General features: G+C 43.4%; 1 protein-coding gene across 1 annotated transcript in view; it reads left to right on the forward strand.

Annotated features, from left to right (window-relative positions):
- lpp (LIM domain containing preferred translocation partner in lipoma) overlaps positions 1-10,000 on the forward strand; it is a 175,634-nt gene that overhangs the window by 47,671 nt on the left and 117,963 nt on the right. The window lies entirely within an intron of this gene.

Below are 10,000 nucleotides of genomic sequence, written 5' to 3' on the forward strand. Positions count from 1 at the left end.
ACCTCCTTGTTTCTACACTCACTGTCCATTTTATCAGCTCCACTTACCATATAGAAGCACTTTGTAGTTCTACACTTACTGACTGTAGTCCATCTGTTTCTCTACATGCTTTGTTACCCCCCTTTCATGCTGTTTTTCAATGGTCAGGACCCCCACTGGACCACCACAGAGCAGGTATTATTTAGGTGGTGGATCATTCTCAGCACTGCAGTGACACTGACATGGTGGTGGTGTGTTAGTGTGTGTTGTGCTGGTATGAGTGGATCAGACACAGCAGCGCTGCTGGAGTTTTTAAACACCGTGTCCACTCACTGTCCACTATATTAGACACTCCTACCTAGTCGGTCCACCTTGTAGATGTAAAGTCAGAGACGATCGCTCATCTATTGCTGCTGTTTGAGTCGCTCATCTTCTAGACCTTCATCAGTGGGCACAGGACGCTGCCCACGGGGCGCTGTTGGCTGGATATTTTTGGTTGGTGGACCATTCTCAGTCCAGCAGTGACAGTGAGGTGTTTAAAAACTCCAGCAGCGCTGCTGTGTCCGATCCACTCGTACCAGCACAACACACACTAACACACCACCACCATGTCAGTGTCACTGCAGTGCTGAGAATGATCCACCACCTAAATAATACCTGCTCTTTGGAGGTCCTGTGGGGGTCCTGACCATTGAAGAACACCATGAAACAGATGGACTACAGTCAGTAATTGTAGAACTACAAAGTGCTCCTATATGGTAAGTGGAGCTGATAACATGGACAGGAGGTGGTTTTAATGTTTAGGCTGATCGGTGCACAGTATATTGTGTCATATTGTAGAGCCTGACGAGCGCATGTTGGAAACACGTCCAGTAAAGTACCGCTGTACCGCCACGACATTCGCTTGCCGTCAGTAAAACCACGCTAACCGAACGCCCACGGGCGACGACGACGCTTCTGGTGTGAACGCAGGGCGATGAGCGATCAGCGATTCGGGCAGCGCATTAAACGATGATGCCGAACCGGTCGGATGGGATTCTGATGCCAACCGTCACCAACCGTCCACGGCACATCTGAGGGATATTTGCCTACTAAATCAATCCATTCTCTCGCCGGGGCGGGGCGTAGATAAGCTCAAACTGTTTTATGATATTATCTGATACGCTGAGACTCTGTGGTTGGGAGGACGATCGTTCAGCGCTGATAAGATGAGCTACAAACGGGCAGCCGCTCATCAGCGTGATTAATCGGCCTGTAGCGTTTATTTATTTTTTATTTGTATTATTTATCAGGTGAGCGTCCCCAGGCGCCGCTATCCTCCCTCCAGAAAGACAGTTAAGCTCGTATTAAGCTAATAAGCATGGCTAACACCGCCGATGCTAATCAGACGACAAGGCCGCGTCCGATTCGCTTTCCGGCGTGTTTATCAAAACCGTAAAAACTTTAATTTAGCGAAGCTTCTCAGATCTCGGATCAGATCTTCCTCCGCTTCTTCTTGTTGTTGTTGTGAGTTCCGGAAGCTCCCCCGTGACTCGGGGTGCCGCTTAGCGGCGAACGCTAAGAGAAGTCAGACGCGCGGCGACGGTCGCGTATCGGCACGAGGACGAATCAAATAGAATCGGACGGCTTTGCATCATGTCAGGGTTTTGATCCGTCGTGGTCGCGTGGCGTCTCCAGATCCCTGGGCGATCCTCCGCGGAGCTCGACCGTCGATGACCGACAGCCGCCGGTCGCCCGTACCCCCCGCGGACCCGCTGATCGTTTGTAAACACCATCAGATGCTTCAGAGCGAAACTTTATCAGCATCAGAAGTAAACAGGAACCGTATCAAACAAGACCGGGTCTGTGTAGGGGTATCAGGGTATTTTTCACGGTTCATCACGGTGTGTTTTATTTGTATAACTGGAACTTTTTATACGTCTGTGGCTGACTTTACCATCATACGTACATAGAATATAAAACATTATAATTTCTGCATGTACTCTATATTGCCAAAAGTATTCACTCACCATCCAAATAATTGAATTCAGGTGTTTCGATCACTTCCATGGCCACAGGTGTATAAAACCGAGCACCTCGGCATGCAGACTGCTTCTACACACATTAGTGAAAGAACGGGTCGCTCTCAGGAGCTCAGTGAATTCCAGCGTGGTACCGTGATGCCACCTGTGCAACAAGTCTGGTCGTGAAATTTCCTCACTACTAAATATATAGCAAGCTCAATGCAAAGTGTCGGATGCAGTGGTGTAAAGCACGCCGCCACTGGACTCTAGAGCAGTGCAGACGTGTTCTCTGGAGTGACGGATCACGCTTCTCCGTCTGGCGATCCGATGGACGAGTCTGGGTTTGGCGGTTGCCGGGGGAACGGTACCTGTCTGACTGTATTGTGCCGAGTGTAAAGTGTGGTGGAGGGGGGATTATGGTGTGGGGGTGTTTTTCAGGAGTCGGGCTCGACCCCTGAGTTCAAGTGAAAGGAACTCTTAATGCTTCAGCACACCAAGAGATTCTGGACAATTTCATGCTCCCGACTCTGTGGGAACAGTTTGGGGATGGCCCCTTCCTGTTCCAACATGACCGCGCACCAGTGCACAAAGCACAAGCTCCATAAAGACGTGGATGAGCCAGTTTGGTGTGGAAGAACTTGACTGGCCTGCACAGAGTCCTGACCTCAACCCGATAGATAGAACACCTTTGGGATGAATTAGAGCGGAGACTGTGAGCCAGGCCTTCTCGTCCAACGTCAGTGTCTGACCTCACAAATGCGCTTCTGGAAGAATGGTCAAAAATTCCCATAAACACACTCCTAAACCTTGTGGAAAGCCTTCCCAGAGGAGTTGAAGCTGTTATAGCTGTAAGGGTGGCGACATCATATTAAACCCTGTGGATTAAGAATGGGAGTCACTCAAGTTCATGTGTGTGTGAAGGCAGACGAGCGAGTGTATAATGAAGGTTTTGAGGACTATAAGCTTTGCTCAGCCCCACAAAATGACACAATATATGATGGAATCAGGACGTGTGAAAAAGGTACAATAAATACAATTTTTATTGTTTATTTAATATTTAAGCATTATGCAATTACCCTGAGCTCTCTCTTTAACAAATAAAACCATGTTTGTAAACTCCACTGTACAACTTGACCACAGGTCTGTTGTAGAAAGCTGGACGATTGTAAATCTCTCCGTATCCAGGTCACTTATAACGTTGGTTTATTGACTGACCTGAATTATTTTCACTCCGTAAGAAAAACCTGGAGTTTTAATTATCGCTATTTCTCGACGGTCTATAGAGGAATCGTGTCCTTGCGTACGTGTCTCGTTACTGCGTTCTTAACGTCGTCGTTTGTAACATCCATGGCTCGACAGACCGTTCAGCGTAAAGTGTTTTAGTCTGTTCTAAACTGCCCACACGCCTCATTTCTTTGGCAGGTTCTTCCGGTGCATATTTGGTCCTCCTCTCTTCATCCTCCATCTGTTTTTGTTTATTTCTTTCCACCATATTGAGGAAGCCTCTCTCATCTGACTACTTAGGATGTGTTTGAAAACGTAGGGAGCCGCCTCGCTGTCTTACTGCCTACACGGGCAGCTGCCTCAGTAGAGAGGATTCTAATAAGTCAATGACTTATGAGTCGGGTTATTCGAGCGCACTACTTAGACAGCGATTCCATCGGGTTTCGCTTACTAAGCTAACACTTAGCATCTTGCCATTTGAACAATGGGATGGGGTGGCACAGAGCGCTAGCATGTCAACTAACATCTCGTGTACCGAAAACGGTTAGATTCGCTGACAAGCCCGAACGTGCAAATAAAAACACTTGTGCACATTTATACAAGTTAAAAATCAATAATAATTTATTAATGTTCGAAAATAACTCCGTTCTTTTCCCTGCACCGTCCGCCATGTATTTCTTATTTTTCTGTGAGAGAAGAGCTGCCGCACTGAATGCTGGGATTGCCTTGATCACTAAGGACGCTTCCGATGCTCACTCGTTCTTGAGCCAAAATAACATTGAAATTTTAAGATGCTTAACTAGACAGCTTATTAAGGCATCTAGGATTTCGAACAGCCTCATTCTTGGGAGCGCGTAGGACGACGTAAAATGCGTCTATGTAGGTTTTCGAACACACCCTTGATCTGCACGGCGCTCCATAGCGCTTTTAGTGGCGAACGATATTATATGATTTGCTGCCTATTGAAGCTACAGCTGTTGTATTAACTGGGCTACGGTATGGCGGTATATGATGAATCCATACCGTACGAGCAATCGAAGACGGTATACCGAATGTACCGTCATATCGCCCAGCTCTAGTCATGCCTGTAATTTTAGGCGATTGTCCCTGACGGCCGAGGCGACGGTGGGGTTCCTCTGCAGCCGGTTGCTCTGAAAGCTCCGTTGCTTAGGAGCAGAAGAAGTGATGCTGAAAAGAACCTGATTTTTATTTTTGCTTCTCGGCTGTGATTTGTGAACAGTTCTGTACAAATAAAATATAAAATAAAAATATAAAATCTGGTCCTTTGTTATTAGTACGGGCGGCTGTAAACATGTGACTGAAATAAATTGTACTTCTTTGTGCTCTGTGATTCGGGAGCGCTCGGGAGGCGCCGTTAGCACCCTTCATGTGTTTATTGATCTGAGACGGATCCGTCCTTCCACTTTCTGTCCATAAGAAGCCGCTCTTAAGGTTTTAGGGCGACGGGTTTGAAGGACGGACTTTGTTCCACCTTTGTTTCCTCTTCCTCTCCCACTGGAGACCCCCATGGTGAACGAGGAGGTGCGCGCTCCTCCGTACTTCGGTGGATTGGCTTGTGAGGACTTTTTAGTCCCGTCTTTTCCCACCCAGCGGACTGGTGGGCGATTCGAATCCGAATTAGATTCGAATTCAGAGAGTGTTCCAGTTCCAGCACGGTGAGCTCTGAGCTCGAGAGACGTTAAGCTTGCTCGGCAGTGTACAGTGCCACTCGTGTTCCTCTTTTAATGGAAGAGTAGTCACAGTTACTTTTACATTTGTGGCATTTTGCAGACGCTTTTATCCATAATAACGTTTAAGTACGACGGAGAGCAAATTGGGCGACCCTTTGCAGCTATAACAGCTTCAGCTCCTCTGGGAAGGCATTCCACAAGGTTTAGGAGTGTGTTTATGGGAATTTTTGACCATTCTTCCAGAAGCGCATTCGTGAGGTCGGACACTGATGTTGGACAAGAAGGCCCGGCTCACAGTCTCCGCTCTAATTCATCCCAAAGGTGTTCTATCTATCAGGTTGAGGTCAGGACCGGCAAGTTCTTCCACACCAAACTGGCTCATCCACGTCTTTATGGAGCTTGTGCTTTGTGCACTGGTGCGCGGTCATGTTGGAACAGGAAGGGGCCATCCCCAAACTGTTCCCACAGAGTCGGGAGCATGAAATTGTCCAGAATCTCTTGGTGTGCTGAAGCATTAAGAGTTCCTTTCACTGGAACTAAGGGGCCGAGCCCGACTCCTGAAAAACACCCCCACACCATAATCCCCCCTCCACCACACTTTACACTCGGCACAATACAGTCAGACAGGTACCGTTCCCCCGGCAACCGCCAAACCCAGACTCGTCCATCTGATCGCCAGACGGAGAAGCGTGATTCGTCACTCCAGAGAACACGTCTGCACTGCTCTAGAGTCCAGTGGCGGCGTGCTTTACACCACTGCATCCGACACTTTGCATTGCGCTCTGTGATATGAGGTTTGGATGCAGTTGCTCGGCCATGGAGACCCGTTCCATGAAGCTCTACACGCTGTTCCTGAGCTGATCTGAAGGCCACATGAAGTTTGGAGGTCTGTAGTGATGGACTCTGCAGAAAGTTGGTGACCTCTGTGCACTATGTTCCTCAGCATCCGCTGACCCGCCCTGTCATTTTACGTGGTAACACTCGGTGGCTGAGTTGCTGTCGTTCCCAATCGCTTCCACTTTGTTATAATAGCACTGACGGTCGACTGTGGAATATTTAGTAGTGAGGAAATTTCACCACTGGACTTGTTGCACAGGTGGCATCACGGTACCACGCTGGAATTCACTGAGCTCCTGAGAGCGACCCGTTCTTTCACTAATGTGTGTAGAAGCAGTCTGCATGCCGAGGTGCTCGGTTTTATACACCTGTGGCCATGGAAGTGATCGGAACACCTGAATTCAATCATTTGGATGGGTGAGTGAATACTTTTGGCAGTATAGAGTACATGCTTTTCCACTGTGTTAGTTCTGTTTACTTATGTTGTGCCACGCCCATTGTCATCAGCACTCAAAATCTGGTGAAAACGCGGTCGGTTCTTTAAAAAGCACCAAGGTTTTGAATTGAATTGTGAATGCCTCGTCTCGTTTTGTGTCGTACTCCTGTTTAATATCTTCACATTCTCTGGTCGTGTAGCGTCCTTGAGCACGAGGTAGGCGGCCGAGCATCTGACCGCTCTTTAGTCCGAGTACATCATGTCAATTACGCTGGGTGTTGAATGTTAAAAATAATAAACCAACATTATATGGTCTAAAGTATTTGGACTCCTGAGCACGAGCTTGATGTTGGATAACGAGGCCTAGCTCACAGTTGACCTTCCAATACATCCCAAAGGTGTAGTAGTGTGATCTTTTCAGCTAGAACAACAGCCGCTCCTCTGAGAAGCTTCTCACAAGACTTTGGAGTGGGTCTGTGTGTGGGAACTTGTGCCCGCTCAGTCAAAAGATGACAGCATTCGTATGGCTGGGAACTGATGTAGGTGTTCCGGTTCATCCCAGAGCTGTTGAGTAGGGCTTTTCTTCATGTAAGGGGTGCAGTCATGCTGGAGCAGGACAGGTCCTTTCCTAAACTGTAATTGATTTATTACACTTGTTAGGAACTGTCGTGGCTGAAACACATGAATTGGAATCTCGGCTGTGCTATCGGCCGGTCGGGCGTCTGCCTGGACAAAATTGGCCAAGCCTGGTGCGAGGACCAGATCCGCTGGAGCGACGCCTAAATACGGTACATTGTATGACCTAAAGTATGTGGACACTTGATGATGAGCTCGTTGGACGTTTTTTTTCAAACGACTCTTGAGTGATGAGCCCCAGCTCACAGTTGACCTTCCAATACATCCCAAAGGTGTTTGGTTAGTAGGGTTAAGGTCAGGGCTTCGTCCAGATCATGAATCTGAAATGATTACCTGCTTCACCGTACAGTGCAGTGTAAAAATTCCCTCCAAACCCTATTTATTTATTTTTTAATTTTTTTATTATTGTTTTTACTTATTTATTAATTTTTTATTGTTTTTATTTGTTTATTTATTTATTGTGTATTATTGTTTTTATTTATTTATTTATTTTTATTTATTTTATTTATTATTGTTTTTATTTATTTATTTATTTTTTATTTTTATTTATTTTATTTATTATTGTTTTTATTTATTTTATTTATTTGTTATTTATTTTTGTTTTTATTTATTCATTCATTTTTTATTTTTTAATTATTTTTTAATTAATTAATTTATTTATTATTATTATTATTTATTTTTGTTATTTTTTTATTTATTTATTTTTTATTGAATTTGTTTATTTATTTTTGTATATTTATTATTGTATTTATTTTTTTATTTTTTTAATATTTTAAGTAACGTTGCCTTGCTGGGAAGTTGAGACCGGCCAAAATTCAAAAGGCGTCTCGTCTGCTCGTCTGTTCATCTGCGGCGTTCCGTCGGTACATGAGAGCTTTGGGAGGGAGGGATACGGCGAGCTGAAGCAGATATTAAAGGATGATGTGCGTGGGCCCAGATTTCCTCTGCTGGGAAAACGTAAAGCTGCATCAATCAGCAAGAGGATAAAACAACTCAAACTATCACCTAAAAAATCCAGAATAGAGAAGAGCGTTACAGCGATACAGAGATAAGAGATACAGAGATAAGAGATTCTGTTTACACTCTGAGCCACGAGCAGAAATGATGAAATATCAACTGTTAGTTTCTTTTACTTCTCTAGTCGTTTTTTATTTTAATTTCTTTCCTCACTGTTGGATCGGACCACACGGGCCAGCCGTCGCTCCCCATGTGCTTCGATGAGCCTTGGCCGCCCATGACCCTGTCGCCGGTTTACCACTTTTGATAGATACTGACCACTGCAGACCAGGACACACCCCACAAGAGCTGCAGTTTTGGAGATGCTCTGATTGAGGAAGCTCGTGTGCAGATTCCTTCAGCAGCACATTAGTATGATTAGTCCGGGGGCACGTCGATAAGTACCAGCTGCTGGCAGATTGGCATCAGTCTGGGATTAAGTGTGAAATGAATCTCTGCAGGTGGCATCTTAGCAGCTTGAGGCTCAGAGTTTCAGGGAAATCCTAGATGAAGGACCATGAGGTTTGGCTCGAATCCCGCAGGCCGGGTGCTCACTGTCCTGCACCACTCCCTGGTACTCTGGAGTAAAATGAGACGCGGGGGGTCTCGTATGTTACTGATATGCAGCGTTAGGTTGGCACATGTACCCCGCTTGGACCCAGCGTGGACGTGTGATCTCTAACCCACACGAGCGCCGGTGTGAATTCATCAGCAGCGTCTCCGGTTACACGCCGGCTCTTTATCGCCCCTCCATCCGGGTCTCGTTTCTGATTGGTCTGGACGTGTTGATTGGTTTCGTTGGCGCAGCTCTGATAGCTGGTGCCAGCTGCAGGGTTCACCACGTTACACGATAACCCCAGGAACCGAGGAACCCAAACTTTTGATAAACAGTGAAGCTGTACTAGATTGCTCCATAGTTCTATGGTGGTGTGCTTTATATCGCTTTAGGCGTGGCTCGGCTTTGCGCTGGTTGATCTTGGGCTTGTGTGCTGTCGTTCATCTTCACAGAAAAAACCTGATCTGTAAAATTTAAGATGAAGAGTTTAGGTTCAAACCTCTTCTTGCAGATGATTGAGTTTGGGCACCACTACTGTAGACAAACCCACAAGTCCAGAGTTGTAGGGTTTTATGGGATGGGTGGAACGGGTTCTTCATGACTGCTGACGCCTTTGCCAGGGTCCGTCTCCACCGTGCCCAGTTTCACCCCCAGTATTATTATTATTATTATTATTATTATTATTATTGTCATTGTTGTTAGTGTTATTATATAATATTAATATTTAATATTACTTCTAGTAATGATTTATTTATATATATATATATATATATATATATATATATATATATATATATATATATATATATATATATACTGTATATGTATGTAATTTGTAAATAATAGTAATAATATTTAATGTTAAATAGTAATATACTAAAAAAGATAATAATGATAACAATAATAATTATTATTATTTTTGTTATTATAAAATATTAATATGTTATATTACATATAATATTATATATTAATATACACATATGGGATATATATATATATATATATATATATATATATATATATATATATATATATATATATATATATATATAATTATTATTATTATGGTTATTATTTAATTATTTAATTATTTACATTTTAATTATTAATTAAACAATTAGTAATATTATAATATGTCATATATTAATACAACAATCGTTATTTATTATTATTATTATTTGTTATTATAATATATAATATGTAATTTACTTATATAATAATATATATTAATATATTAATAATTATTATGGTTATTATTATTTTATTATTTATTTATTAGTTAAATTATGAATTTAATAATTATTTAAATTATTTAAATATTGTTTTCTGGCACCTTAATTTTAAGTTTGGAACTTGGCAGTTGTTTCCCTTGTAAAGAAGAAACTTTTAGATACTGAAAGGTTATTTTTTTTTGCAAAGGTACCCCCTTTCACCCAATTTTTTGCACGATGTTCGGCAGGGAGAACATTCCGAACTCTTTACTGACATTGGCCAAAGAAAGGGTTCAAACCCGGTGATTCCATGGTGCTATGCAACACCAACTTCAGCAGATTTGCCAACGTGCTACAAATGAAATGTGTCTGGAAATAAAAACAACTATAATATTTGTTTATTTGTTTATTTTGGGATGGTGGTAGCTTAG

Source organism: Trichomycterus rosablanca, chromosome 6 (genome assembly GCF_030014385.1).
Source record: "Trichomycterus rosablanca isolate fTriRos1 chromosome 6, fTriRos1.hap1, whole genome shotgun sequence".
NCBI lineage: Eukaryota > Metazoa > Chordata > Actinopteri > Siluriformes > Trichomycteridae > Trichomycterus > Trichomycterus rosablanca.